Below are 16,339 nucleotides of genomic sequence, written 5' to 3' on the forward strand. Positions count from 1 at the left end.
AGATGGAGGTTAATGACGCCTGAACCAAGGAAATGGACACAATCACTTACAAATAACAGCGTGCTTTAAAGAATAAATTTGATCTTAAAATGAGGTTTGCTTACCATCTGAACATGAAGTGCAACACCCACAGACGTGAGAAAAGGGAGACTGGGGTCAAGAAAACAGCTAGCTGGTTTAAAGTTTGTCGTTTGGAAAGAACAGTTTGACATAGTGGGAAACACACTTTAAGGAGAAGACTGTGAGATAAGAACAGAGCTGGAGCAAGATGTAAAGAGCTGATGTAACTTGTTGTTGTGCTTAACAGTAAATAGTTACTGCATGATTGTCACACTAGAGACTGAAATTTGTCCCATCTGTGGTTAGGTTTAGGCATCAAAAGCCCTCTGGTTAAGGTTGGGAAAAGACTGTGGTTTTGGTTAAATGTAAATAAACACGATGACTCTGAAGTCACTGGGAACGTTTTCTGTATTAAACCAAACCACAATCGTTCCCTAACCTAAACCAAGTGCTGTGAGTGTGCAAACAGAACCATAAAAAAGTCACTACAAATGCATATTGTACTGCAAGATCTGATATTCTGGTGGAAAAAAAATACATTCACTGATACGTTCAATATCAGTGTATTTGCCAAATATGTAAATTCACAGCATTTGCGCATTACATTGATAGAAAACATAATGTGTTTGTAATTACATTTTATACAAAAAGCATTTGCTGTTGCAAATTAGTTGTATGTAAAAGTAATTTCAAGGAGACAAGTTTGCAGCACAATCACAGATTACACCTGGTATTTTTTTAATGCATAACCCACTGTCAGCCTTCTCCAAAACAGCTCGTTTAGAAAGGATATTAAAAGTGAAAAATTACATCAAAACGGAAAATAAAGCACAAACTTAATACTACTCCAAACAGCTTTCTGAAGCCAAACAACTGCACAGTGGCTCCAACAGTTCCACGGTTGCCTCAGCAGTTTTATGGACACTTCATTTCCAACACAAAAGTCCAATAACAGTGCAGCAGATCATTAATACTGTTCCCACGAGCACAGTCTTTCAAACCTTCCATCATTACCACAGGCTGCGTCAGTGTGTCTCAGGAGAACTGCTCACCTGGACTGGACGCTGTGCGAGGATGTTAGCCAAACGATGTCAAATTGGTATTTCTCAACCTCCAGAGTGATGCACATTTCTTTTACCTCAGAGAGTTTATTTTCCATATTGATGCTTGAACCTGCTCTACTCTACGACAGGGACTGTACCTGACTCTGTCCTCCTCATTTCAGGTGGTGACCTCACAAAGCAGTGTTATAGTTTAGCTTTTATGGGCCCCTTTTATGGGCAGTGTACAGCAATTGCCTGTGGGGGCCAACAGGTGCTGAACTGAAACCCTGGCCTCTATGGTTGGCAGTTGCCATTGTTCTGTGCACAGCTTCCGCATTCTCCAAAACGGCCATTTACTAGCTGTTCGAGATCTTTCTCATAATTCTAAATTGGCCTTGTAGCGAGATTGCTTTGTCAACTGCACCAACCAAGGTCAAGAATGAACTTTCAGTATCAGCTTTTAAGCCAAATGGGAATGAGTAGTCATACGACATACGAACATCTACTTCTTCCATGACATGATAGTGTTGACATGAGTAATACAGCTTGTCTGAACGCTTGCATTGTGTTTCCACGTCCACCGTGATGAGAATATGGTTGTGATTAGTTTTAGCACTGATGTTGGTTAACCCTTGTGTCAGCAAAGCGCTTTGGAAGTTTGGGCTCAGGGCCTGTTTCAAAAACTGGGTGCAAGTGGTAAAAAGGCTCAGACATAGGTCTAAGTACATCTGTCCTAGCTGTAATAGCTAACTGTAATATTAATGTCAGAAAATATAGTTTTCAGGCTTAGGGTTAGGGAGTTCATCGCCGACTGCTCCTAAAACAGTTCAACAATTTTTTTTGTGTAGCTAAACAAGAATGGTTCTGTTTGTACACTACCTAAATATACTGCATATTTAATAACCCAGTGCACACTGATGTTACTGAGGATATGTGGAGCCTTAAACTTTTATTTCCTTGACTACAATGACCCTGCTGGCTGGTAATGAACAACACTTTGAATTCATGGAATTATATGTAAAACTGCTTACCTTCTGAACTGAATTAGATCACACAGAACCACAACAATAATAAGAAGACCATTAGTTCTCTCCTTTATATATTGGACATTCATGTTTTTGCTGAAATACACGATTAAATGTCTGAAAAAAAAAAAAAAGAGTCTGGATACTGTCAAAGGAATCATTGTCTAGCCAGTATTAGTGGAAGGAAGGCAAGAGTCAAGTTAGTGCTGAAAGTCATGAAAGAAAGCATGGCTGCCCTTTAATGAAGCTTATGCTTTTATTGCTGCGGCACAGGGGTCTGGAGCTTGCAATTATACAAGAACACTTATTAGCCACAGGAAAAGGTCACAGATGGTGGGAGGCTGTGCGAAGAGCTCAAACTTAACTGTTCTACCTCTGACTAGCCAACTTCTACAGGACAGACAGCACTTGCGGTTTGCATCGCTAATTGAGACAACTCTCTAAATCAGAACAAAAAAAAAAAAAAAAATCAGTAAGGTGTGATCTGAAAAGAACAAAAGAACATATTTCGTGTTTGCTTCTTTTTTCCGCTCTATTTTTGTCCAATATGTCATCAATATACAAAACGGTTCATTATTGTCTTGTGCTACTTACAACTTAAAGAGATGATTTAGAAATTGCTGTGACCGCAGATCACAATCTTCAAGAGAGGAATTACACCAGGCGTGAGTGGAATAATTGTGAAGCTACTAATAAAACACAGGAGCAACTGAAACACTTCGATTAGAATCTGTATATGCTGTGTAGTTACACTGTATATACCAAAGCTTTTAAAACTTCCATTCAAACACAGCACAATGGAGTTGTTGAGTGCCTCTTGAAATTCTGCCACATGGTCACTTATTTTAGCTCAGTGTGCGCGCATGCTTTCCACATGCTGTAAGCAATTTGTGTGGTAGCTGGCAAGACAGCTGAACCAGTGCGGTAATCTTTGGATCACGCTGCTACATGAATGGTGGCTGTGGCTCTGTGAGTATCCTGACTGTCTGCCTGGGAGCCAGGCCGCTGGAATGAGCCCATCCCAGCCACTGTCTGCCTGTGAACGACACTCTTAATGCCCACATTGTACTTGACTGAGACAGAATGGTCTTCCGTGCAAAAGACTCCTCTTTACCTATTATTACTCTTGTTAAATCTTTCTAGAGAACATGTTCTTCAACTAATTTGCAGGTCAGGGAGGATGTGCTTCACATGACCGCGTAGGGACTCTAGGTGGCAGTGTTTCTGATGTGCCAACAGTATTTCAAATCCTCTTGGGCTTTGCTTTGCAATGTATGTGCCCCCAGCCCCCTCTCAGTTCCTGTTGCCACCCCGTCAAGCTTAATGTTCTCACATGACACATATCTATATATTTACAGTGATAACAGGCAGATTTCCGACTGATTTTTTTTTTTGACACAGTGGGTCCTTGACCTCAGATGGAAGTAGACAACAGCAGGCGTTGCATGGATTTTGCCGGTTCAAATAACAAGCCGATCTATCCCGATTCATCTGACTAAGTAAACTATGTTTCCAGTGGACTCATTTTAAAATGAGAATTTGTTTTAACATAACTCTGTTTGGTTAGTTATCTTACATACTTAAACAAGTCCTGTAAGACAGAAGTTACATTTGCACTTAATTGTTCTTTGTTTTACAACAACATACATTTCACATTTAATGCTACAAGAGAAAAGGCTTGAGGAGAGGAAGACTAACTAATGTGTTTGACAAACATAACACTATTTCTGGTAATGCTGGCTGAAGTTTCTGGTGTGTGAACTTTCCCTAATTCAATAAAGAAAAGGACAGAGCTGCTAACTTTAGCCTAAAGTCTGGTAGACTCCAGGACTGGAAGGTCTGGATACCACACAGTGATGAAATACTGTGGATGTGATAGTTTGAACAAGGATTTTTTTTTTTTTTTTGACAGACATGCTAACAAGTGAGGCTTACATTGCATCAGACAAAACCACTGTTTAATCCTCTCCTTACAATTTTGCTCTTTTGTCTTTGGTCTTGGAAAGGCTAAAAAAAAAAAAAAAAAAAAAAAAAAAAAAGACACCACCACCATCCAAACTCTCTAAATCCAAAGTCTTTAAATGTCAAGTATCAGCTACAGCCTCATGCACACCACGTCAACATGTGGAGAAATTCAAGCTTGACAGACCTGCTGTGGCTAGGTAGGGTTGCTAAGCTCTGATTAGACAATAATTGTTCAGAGTGAATGCCAGCAATCCTATTTGAATTTTCCATCCTATAGTTACATAAGATCTGTGTGAAAATGCTGCCTTGGAACGACTGTGACCGTCAGTATTGTTAACTTCTCGATTTCTGAGGATTTGGCTCCATCTGGACATTTGGCCATTAAATGTTAAACACCAAATCTAACATCTGTGTTGCGGCTCTGAAGACTTTTCTCTGAGCACACTTCAAAACGTGCCCACTGGGCACACACCTTGTTAAACTCATTTTAACAGAATGGTCATCCAGTAATTTTATTTTAAGCTTTGTGCATCATCCTTAATATAGTTTTATGTCCTTTGTGTGTTAAAGTTTTATATGTTATGGTTTGCTTTATTGAAGTTGCGGTTTTATGGTTTTGGACCTGTCATTTTTAAAAATAAATTTCTGTGTTATGTAATGGGATAATTCCCCGAGTATGGTAAAGAACTCAAGGAAAAATACCTTTTATGAAGTTGGTTGTCGACTCGATGGTAGTTGAGAGTCTTTCTAGTGACACACAGCACAGCTCAGCGATGTGAAGTATGACTTTTGAGGTAACTATGAAAAGGAGCATTTGAGGCAAGTCCTGTGGTTTTAGTATCATGAAACAAAGCTTTTCCAATTCTGTTTTCCCCTAACAAACTAGAAGAGGTGCTGAATACGCAACTCTTTCCATTTGTCACCAAAACACTGAATGACTCCAAATTCTCAAATGAAACAGCCCTTGAGACACTTCCTGGACACATTAGGTTATTGCTGGGCATGTAAAAAGGACATTTATGGAAAATGATCTAATCAGTGGGCAAATATTCCTTGAAGTGAACATTGAGGTATTGTAGAGCAAGATCTACGATCATGGGGTTCGCCAATGGTCTTTTTGTTCCAAACTGCTCTAAATATACAGTAAATGTACAAAAATTGACAGTGGCTTTATTCCTTTCTGGCTTAAAAGACCCATTAAATACAAATGTGGGCTCAAACTTCCAAAAATCATGAACATCTCTAACAGGGTAAATGTTGCTGGGATGCAAGTGACAGATTTTCCCTAATACCCAAAGCAGTAAATTCCTCTGTGTGCAAACACACTGAACCACAGAATGCCTTTACAATGTTATTATAATATTATAGGGGCTGTTTTAATAAGCATATTAAAGTACTATTTTCAAACACCAGCTACTTTTTCTCTGACACATCAAGGCTGCAGTAGTCTGAATGTGTTATGTTGTTTTGTTTCATTGAGCTATCTTATTTTATCCGCATTTCTTTGAGGTCTGCTTTGGATTGAATGTGTATTTTAGTACACTTATTGCATTTTCAAGATGTCAGATTATGTGTAATTTAGTTTCACTACACAACTGTGTATTTGGAGCTTGTGATCACATGATCTGAGTCCACTATATTACGCCATTTGATGTGATTTAATCTCATAACTGAAGTGGACAAGTGAGCCATTTGAAGCATATGTGAAAAGCACTGCTTGCGCTTCCACTTGTAGAAAATGCTTAAATAAATATCACTTTTAAGTCGGTCCAGAGCGGAGTCTTCTGATGTGCGATTAACCACTTTTTCACTTCAGTCTGAAACATTGGTCTGGGTCACTGAAAGCCTTTCTGACACCGAATGCATTTGGCATAGGGCCTTCTGTCCAGATCTGCATGTGCGCCAGTCACACATGATAAAATATAATCATAATATTAATTAATGAGGTGGAACACTGCGACAAAATGTACCTTTTTGCAAACCAAAACAAAATGTGAAAGGGTTTGTGCTCCCGAATCCAGGTTTTTCAAGAAGCAGATGTGTGCAGCCAAGATAAACAGTCACATCTCAGAGGAACAAATGCTCACACACCAGCAAAAAAAGTAGAAGAGGACCTTGAGATGTAAAAAGAATTAATATATTCCATGTGCAAAAGCTGCCAAAAATATTCATCTTTTACAGACCACATAATTCTAGAAACTTAAACAGGGTGTAGGAGAAAGGTGGTGAGATTTTTATAAACTTATTTGGCAGATTATTTACATGAAAGAGAACCTGATTAATTCTACTTGAGTTTAAGTGTTTCACAGACTGTCTTCACAGACAGTGAGGACTGTGAAGACTGTGAAAAATCTCACGTATTAAGTCAAGGACCTCATCCAAGTGAACAATTTCCAGCACAGACTGGACACACTGCGCGTCCAAGAAATGTCAAAGGAACAAAATTAAATCCAATGAATTCTTCTGTGCATCTTTCAAGATATTTTCTCAGCGGTCTGATTCTCCCCGTGTGTGATGTGTTATTTCTGTGCCTGCTTCCTTTATCTGTCTCACTGTCTGTGTGAGTCTGGATTTTAGGGCGGCAGACATTTCAGCTCATGACTGGATGGTGAAGTCATCTCTGTGGAGGGCCTGGGTTTTTCTGCTTTGACCGAGCAGAAATGCTCCGAAAAGGCTGGGATTCAAACACCAATCAACAAAATGCCACATCTTCCTCCTCATCCTTACTCATTCGGTCTCAGTTAGCAAAGTCAGATGTGTTTCATTGGGTTCGATAAAAACTAAACACGCAGTAATTTTCTTGGAGTCACTTAGAGAATTGTAGCACGCGTTTGTATCAAGAAGCATAAGCAGTGAAGCTGCTGCACAAAGAGACACTGTTACATGCAGTCGCAAGAGGTGTTGGCAGAATCTACCGTTCATCTTTCCACACAGGACACAGTCAGGGCCCTCAGTCATACACTATTCATAACACTTTAACGTTGTCTTGTTCTTGGATTCATCCCAAACACTAACAAATAATCTATGAAGAAGTCTCTGTTATTAGGGGACAACAAACTGTGTGAAATTCAAAAAGCGATTACATTCGTCACCAAACATTCATTCATTTGCTGCTTGTAAGTTGTGTTGTTAAACTGGTTTTCCTCCCATCAGTTTCGTGTTAACAAAACATGCCGTTATTCTACACATCTAATGTCGCGCTTACGTCAAATCATTCAAACTATAATTACAAGAAGCCCAGAGGTTGACCATTTGCCTCTGACTTCCAAATCAGAGATAAGGAAACTTCCAACACCAACGATATCGCACAGTATGTGAAAAGAATCGCAGACATGAAATGCTGGTATTTATCTCAAAATAAAAATGTAGTGGTAACGTTAATACAATCTGTTCAGCTAATTTAAAAGGAGCTATAAACGGTTTGTTTGTATCTGGGTTCACTTGGTTACAAACTGTTTCAGAGCACAAAAGCAGCCAATTTGAGCTGTTTATCTGGTGTGTCTAGATTAGCACTACCTTGGAATAATGTGTCCTCTTTCCCAAATTGACCTCTCTGCCAACACTGAGTGGATGCAGCATGAGGATAAAGTGTTGCCAAGACAACGTTCTCAGCATCTCTGAATGTTGATGTTCTGTCACTGTCTTTAGTTTTAGTCTTGTGCTAAATCTACTGTACTATATCTGTTTGCTAGGATTAATTGCTGTGTTGTACTCACTTGACTTGTATGTTATAGTGATGAGCAAAGCAGTTCTTTTCAGTGTCCCGAATCTCTGGTATCAGTTCATTAAAAAGATTTGATCCAAAGATTCGTTCACCAAATCGCTGAGCGCTTGACCCGACCTCTGACTGCATAGTTCTGCTCACTGTGTAGTACGTTAAGTGAACGGATCACTAAACATGCTCCATTCCCTCGCAGTGAAAGGAGTCCGTGAGGGTATCCCTGCATGTTTGCTTGCAACTAACTGAGAGCTCAACTGAACTGAGAAATGAATGGATTACTTTGTGAAGTGGTTCAGTTGAGTTGGTTAACCCAAAAGATTCGTTCTTTTGGACGAACTGTTCACGGACGACACAACATCATTGTGTAAGTTGTTCTTTCAGTGATGATACATTGCTTCTTCCTGGAGAACAATGTAAGTAAAAAGTTAATCTATACCTTTGTCTGGTCGCTGTGGCCGTTTCATTTGTACAATCAACCAGTTGTGACTCCTCACACCAGGCTGCGTTAAAAATGTCAGAGTCTTAATAATTTCCTGTCTTCAGCTTTCACTGGAAATGTGTTTAACTACATTTGTAAATGCCCAATGCATTTTGATATATTTTTTCCTGCCCTCTTCAGCGCTACAGTCACTTTGCAAAAATCTCCTATATTTTATTTATGCATAAAATCCTTTGTGGCATAGTGTACTGTGGTAGAGTCCATTACAGCCCCGATACGTTGCAGTTCTAGACTGTGCACCATCATTCTGTTATTCTGTCTTTTCATGCTATCATGCTGCTCCTCTACATTGTAATTCTACTGCTTCTGCGTCTTTTGTCTACTTTAAACACCCGTCTGTCCTGGAGGACTGATCTCCACCCTGATGCTCTTCCTCAATGTTTGTCCCATTTTATTTTGATAATGTTCTTACTCGGTGGTTCAGTCAGTGTTCCAGATGATGGTCAACTGGAAAACCTCAGCAAAGCCACTGAGCTACTGAAACATAGTCAGCCTACCCTAATCAGGGATTTACTTGTCTGTGATCACAGGTGAAGGCGCTGGTTGATGCTGACATCTAGTGGTCGAAGGTGCACCAGCAACAACCTATCACTGCTGGAGGGGAAAACAATAAAAGATATAAATAAATAAATGCACATAAAATAAACACACAGGGTGCCAAACAACCTTGGAGCACACCATGATTTCCAACTCCCTTTACAGTAGCTGTTCAGTCTCCTGTAATAGAAATAAGTAAAAGCTGCTTCACACCTCTTCGCCTCTTCAAAATTTCAGCAGCCTTTATTTGTTGATCTCATGAGCTGAGGTGCAAAGACGACACCTTGCATTATGTATGGGTCATTTTATTACCTTGACAGGTCTTCAGGAAAATACATCGGAAATTCTTTGATGTTTGTTTGCTTTTGAATTTTAATGTGAAACCACCAGTGGCTTCATTAACTAAACATTTTAAAATGAGATCACACGTTTTACAAAACAGAATAAACCTGTCACCCCAAAGACAGATGTAATTTTGTACTTTACAAGTTTAATTTCTGCAACAAGCCTTTGTTGGCCTTTCGCATGCAGAATATTGGATCATGGAAATACAATATGAAGCAGAGACACACTGAGGTCTGAAATTATTTGTGTTATACCTGGACACAAACATACCACAAAAAACTTTGTTAAGTTTGTTAAGTTTAGTTACTGGTTTTCTTGAAATGTACCATTTAGTGCATTTGACAGTTCTTATTGTAAAAGAGATGTTGGACAAAGGTTTTAATCACTCTGCTGTCATTAGTGAGCAGATGGTAAATATAAGTGAAGCGCTATCTGAACCAAAACTTGCAGACTTGGTTCTCAGAGGAAACAGTCTTGGCTCAATATTCCATTTGTCCCATTTTAATAATCTGAAACCTGCTTGTTCCTGTGACATGTTGCTTTATCCTGATATTTCAGCCCTTTTTTTTTTTTAATGTCACATCAAAACCATAAAAGTGACAGAAACCACTTTCAGTACTTTTCTTTTGAAAGTCAGCGAATGGCTTTTGGATGGTGACAACTCAATAATTTAAAAATGAAAAAAAAAAAATCTTTTAACTGACCTGGATGTCTTCTTGATAATTTCTCTTTTTGAATTATGGTTCAAAAAGCATTTGCTACCATCAGTCAGAAAAAATTGCTGTTTGTGAAGAATCTCCAGATATATGGACTGAAGCCTTTAAAAGCACTGGTTGGCACAACAATTCAAAGCCATTACGTTTGCTGTTGCCCGTTTACTAGTGTCCCAGAGGAAACTAAAGTATAAACAAACATCACATAATAATGCAGATGTTTTTTTTTAGCCACTGTCACTCAGAGCCTGAGATGACTCAAGACACAAATATCAGCTGACCACGTCAAGGCGTGTCTCATTTGTCAGTGCTTCTGCTTTTAGCAAACAAGACTGTCTTTAGTCATCGTTCTGTTATTTGTTTTTTATACTCTCTTTGGATGTCAGTGGTATTAGACATCCAAAGCAGTAGTTGCTAGGCAGAGCACGTGACATGAAGTAATGTGTTTGTTTGCCCAAACAAGCTCTGCATCCGAGTCAACTTCATCTGACACATGCAGCCACAAATATGGAGGAAAACCGGGGTTTACTTGTCCAAGGAAATGAAAACTGTAAACAGAAACCTCTGTGGGACCTTGGCAGTCTGCACACAGTTTTTATATTAACAGTGGATCTCTGTGGTTTTACAGCACATTTCCTGCATAGTTGAGCTGGAGCCCTTAATTAAATCAACAAAAACAAATTACAAAAGCTTTGAGATCACAATTAATAAAAACAGTAGCCCACTCCTACGAACACAGAAAAGACTAAATGAAATATATATATATATATGTGTGTGTGTGTGTGTGTGTGTGTGTGTTTGTTTGCTACTGTACACCAAATGGCAGACAAAGAAAGCTGAGTCCAGCTGAGGCCAAACCCAATAAATGCTAAAGCTGTTCTGTTTGTTTTTATGTCTAAACAGTCAGCTGTTTACTAAGATGTTAGCCGTAGCTTTATAAGGTATTAACATGTCAGAGGGGTGTTTTTCAGCCTCCTAGTGGCAAAAAATAGATAAATAAGTATATTAATAAAGTTAAATAAAATCTAAAAAAAATCCATAAATGCAGCTTTGACTTAAATATGGAATGAACATAGCAAAATAACATAATTAGATTGAGGAGTCTACAGGAATATTTTTGTTGTGTTAATGACTTCAAATAATTTGTGCTCATCCAAATGTGTCCTTTGGCTGTGCGCAGAGGATAACCTTATTCCTGGCCACACTCCATCTTAAGCTGTTTACATGCACCTTCGACACCCTGTAACCGAGTCTCTCAGCATCCATTAATAAACCAGATTATTTTTGTGCCACCTGAGGTGTGCACTTGCCAGACACAACACTTTGAAGTATTGATTATCTTGTCCAAAATGGCTTTTGGTTACTATCTAAATGCGGCGTTGATGCCATAAAAGACATTTTGCACACATTAAGGAAAAAAGGTTTAAAAGGTAAGAAGGTTTAGAAGGTAAGATGTTTCCATGTCACAGTGACCCAGTTTGAATCACAGTAACCAGAGCGTCCTAACCAGATTTCTCATAACTGCAACACGTGTCAAAACTCAAAAGACATTTTTCTTTTCCTGTCTAGCATGCACTGTCCTCTTGTACTTTCCACTGACACAACAAATATCTTTTATTGATATCTTAAAAATCCAAGGAAGATGGTGCTCTTCCTTCAAGATGTTAAAGATTATCGTGAGGAAAAAGAAATCCAAAAAAAGTCAAAAATAGACTCATAAAGCCTTTATTAGCCATTCAGAATGACAAGTTAATAAGATGCAGCCAGTGTGTTTTGAGCCTGTGTTCCTCGTGAATGCCATGAGGCTGATATGGATTCAGACCATGGCCAAGTGGAATAAAGGCTTTTCGAACTATTTTGGACAGCTTTTCTTCGGGAAGGATAAAGTGCCAACCAGTGGTATAAAAATAGGGAATGTTAGGTTGTGCACAGCGTGTATCGAAGGGTTAAACCTAAAAGATATTGAGGCAGAGCCATTCAGCTTTCTCTCCCGCCTTCTGGGTCTCACTGGTTTCTGCCAGACACAAACCTGAAGAAGATAATTCAACTCTGACAGTGAAGTATCCTCCGCAGACCTGCAGAAATACATTCTCGGGTGCGCACACACACATGCACACACAAACACACACACAAATCACATGCTCTTTGCGGGTTTTAAGAGGGTATCATTAATGCTTTTTGTGAGCTCGCAGTAACGTAGCAGTTGGACACAGACTGTAATCAGGCCCAGAGAGACGGCTCGGATCAAAGCACAGGAATATATAAAGCCACAACCTGGCTGTGTCTGACAAACAGCTTTACTGCACTCATTTTCATGGCTAACCTGAAGCCACGTTCTTAACTTGCTTTCTTTTTGGTTTCTAAATTGACAGCTGTATTGAACACCTCCTGAAAGCCAGCTGAATCAGTAGGGTATGAAGGGATGTGTCTGGCCAACTGCTATTCAGATGTCACAGGCATGTCAGTAAACACAGAACACCTTGAGTGTGACTACATGTTGTTACCACAGATGAATGCATCTTCTAGAGGCAATTAACTGCTAAGTTTCAATTTCACTGACGCTGAGTCTAAAACCATTAAAACCTCCTGAGGAAGCCACACAGGATTTGACTTGGTGGAAATTATACACTTTTTATGATCAAATGAGGAAATAAGCGAGAGCAAGTGCAGTCTGGGTTTTTCATTATGCCTCTCCAAAGATTTGCAAAGTGTTTCTGTTGAGACTGAGCCACAGAATCTTTAGCATACAGGAGAACGCTCATCAAACCTAATGTTTATCTGGAGCATCAGAGTGCTTCGTTTTGGAAAACTTGCTGGAGAAAAGAAAATCACTTCAATTCTACACATGAAACTTTAATCCAAAATTATGATTATGGAATTGAAAAGTAAATTAAAACGGCTGTAAACTGATTGTAAAAGCATGAAAACATTGTGTCTTGTGAAAATATCTTTAAACACGTTTCTAATTTGAAACCAGAGGCAGACAAACATCCACAGTGTGACCTGTTTTTCTGTCTGTTTGCAGCTAATCAGAGTGAATTAACCTTAAATACAATAATAGCTCAAAGGACGCTTCAAAACATTCAGATAAATGCAGGTCCATTATGGCATTTTGGTTGTTACATGTTCCCTGTCGCAGCCATTTTCCAAATTGACTCTTACTGATAAAGCCAAAGCCTCAGATCTCAGAAAAAAGCTATTTTTCACAAGATGCCAGTGTGAGCAATTTCTTAATGTTAGTGAATTATTGATCATATGAAATTATATATCTCTGAATTCTCAAACGAAGCATGCTGCTGTTATTCGGTGAAAACCTGACATTTTGGTGATTTTTATAGCTTTTACTTCACTTCCTGTCTGCAGAGCCTTTGTATTTTTTTCAGTTATATAAATCTTGAGTCACCATGTATAGAAGATATTCAAAAATAAGGGAAAAGGAACTCTGCAAACACTTCCGCCATTTTCACATTTGTGATCTTCTGGGAGTTGGATTGTTAATATACTGTACATAATCTTTTTTTTTTTACATGCAGTCTTTTTGATTCCACCTCTACCTCTATGAGCTATACAGCTTGTGTGACAGTGCAAACAGCATTTTGCTATTCGCCATCAAAGAGAATTCATAAAAAACATGTATGCATGTATGAATGCATGCATCCATGCATGAATGAATGAATTCAGTTTTGCCCAGGTACACGAATGAGTAATACCTATGGAAGAGTAAATGAATTGCCTAGTTTAATAAATCAAAGTGGAAATCTTTCCTCCACTCTCATTATTCACACTATCACTGATGTGCTTGACAAGTATTTTTTAATGAACAGGGCTCCCTCGCCTAATTTATTTACCTACATGTATCTACGTTATGTGACAGTCAAGATAAGGTCTGGGTGAATTCTCCAGATGGATAAAATGAACTTCAGTGCACCTTTCAGAGAAGGTCTGGTCTGCAATAGATGATTTAATGTGCTTTGTTTCAGTTCATCTGGCTTAAATAAAAACACATGCAACACAACATGTTTTGTGAAAATAAAAATACAGGTAGAACAGAACATACACTGTATCCGCATGCTGATGTCGTTAAGAATTAATAAATGGATTAGCGTGATTTATAAACAAAAATAATTAGTTTGTGTTTTGCTAACTTTGGCAAATTATTTCATTAAAAGGACTGATTCGAATTAGAAACAGCCTTTGATGGAAAGACTAAGATAACTGAAACCTACATGTGCAAACAAGTGCAATATCATAAAGACTAAAGTTATTGTGTCTTACTCAGTTTTAATTGAGTAGCCACACTCATTTGCATTAAAACCTATTTGTATAGAAAACTGAAGTTTTGAGCTTGTGGAAAAATGGGAAAATCCTGGTGAGGTTTGGTGCTGTCGCTTCACAGTCAGTTACAACAGTCAGACATTTTCAGGGCTGTAACTTAAGTGTTTGTACGGTGAATCTTTGGTAGTTCAGCACTGAGACAGTGTGTTCCATGATGCATTGATATGTGATTTTGCCACGTACTTTGTCTTTAAATTTTTCTGGTAAACACAAACCTTATATAAACTATAAAGTATTTATGAACAGCGTCACAGTTCCATGTAGCCTGATCTAAGTTTTGTCATACTGTAGCCTGGCACTTGTCTTTTCCTTAGTCTCCATTCTCTGAAAGACATTAGTCTGTCCTTGATATTTTCCACCCAAGTCAAGGAAAACAGGTCTTCACAGGAGAGTGGATGAGTTATATTAGATTATCCGGTCCCAGAAGATTACAAAGGGGAGAGTGTTACGAGTTGCATGTTAATTTGTATCCCAGTCAATACATGCATCCTGATAATGAGCCAAATGACGGCACATCCCAATTCAGCTTTACAGATTCAGTTCCTTGAAGTTAATGCGGAGCGTACCTGCCAGACTTAAAGACAAAACAGATTTTCACACTTCTTATTTCCATCCGGCTGAACACGGAGCAAAAGCTGACATAAAACTTGAATCAGTTTAAATGTGCCACATCTCTGTTGTGAACCTCTTCGTAACGTATTTACCAGGTTTCAAAGTTCCCCAACTTTTTACTTTTTCATGGCTTTTGTTTTGCACTGAAGTTTGAAGCCTGTTTGTCTCTTCTGTTAGAGATTTAGACATTTCTATTATTCACGTCCCTGATGAGGCTACATGATCCCATCAGTTTCGAACGCTGGCAGGCCACGTGAGGTGCCGGCGACAAGCTGTCTGTGAGGAGCTCTGTGTGCCGGGGACAGTGAGCCACTGTTAAACCTCATTTACTGCAGTATATCAATAGCTGGCCTCCAAACAGTAATACCTTCACTGCACAAATGCATTTATTGGGTTTTAAATGAATGTCATTTGGGTATGATAATAAAAAAAAAAGCAAATCTATTGCACATGTCGGTCTGGACATGCAGATAAATGGTTCAGTCCAGTGGTTTATAATATGTAAAACAGATCTAGACAGATAGAGCTGTACCAACAGCTGCTCTGAAACTCCGACAAAGACTCCTCTTCCTTCTGTCATGAATTTGTCCCATTTTCATTCTGTTTTTAAGACTCAACCTAAGACACGCTTTTACTCATTAGCCTTTAATTGCACCAAACACTAACCTGCCCCTCTGTTTCTTCTGACGCCTCTATGGGAGTTTGTTGTCTCTATGTGCATTGTGTTACCATGTTTTGTTTTTTCATTTTATCTTAATATTTTTTTCTGTTTAATTGTTTTTGCCATGCTAGTGTCATGGAAGTGTTGGTCACCGAGTTTGCCACTTTGGTGCAGACAGAAATATCTAAAAACCTTTTTTTTTTTGCTCCCATAGGTCTACAATGAAAAGAATAAACACATGAACTCTGCATGTTATCAGATGTTTTACTTTAAATGAAATTAAATTTTAATCGTTGAATATATTCTAAAAGCCTTTTAAAAGTTTTTTTTTTTTGTGTTTAGTTTTTCCATATGAGAACTGGATGGAGGATGTCATATGTTGCACCCTGATTTGAATTTGCTGTGATATGAAAATAAATGTGACTTAACATATCTCCCCGGGGCGGCTCAACAGTGGGCGTGGATGCTTGTGTACAACTGCACAAAATGAAAATCTGACGTTAGGCTCATACCTACTGTAGCTGTGCTCAGAATTTGCGTTTTTTTGTGAGAATCGGTTTGATTTTCTAACAATCCGGTGGAAGCTTGTTAGCAAAACAAGTGCAACCACTCAGCAAAGCACACCGGCTCTGAGTGCCACTTCATACGCTGCTCAGATGAATTCAGCCGCCGCATGACTCAGTTAACTGAGGAATGAGGCATAAAACAATCCCAGCTCATTTGACGCACGGTACCTGTGAGTTCGCAAAGTCACACGTCACTTGGTAGCCTGATATAGACCAGAGACAAAGGCGTGGATGAAACCCGAGCTCGCCCCAGCCTC

Source organism: Toxotes jaculatrix, chromosome 1 (genome assembly GCF_017976425.1).
Source record: "Toxotes jaculatrix isolate fToxJac2 chromosome 1, fToxJac2.pri, whole genome shotgun sequence".
Lineage (NCBI taxonomy): Eukaryota > Metazoa > Chordata > Actinopteri > Toxotidae > Toxotes > Toxotes jaculatrix.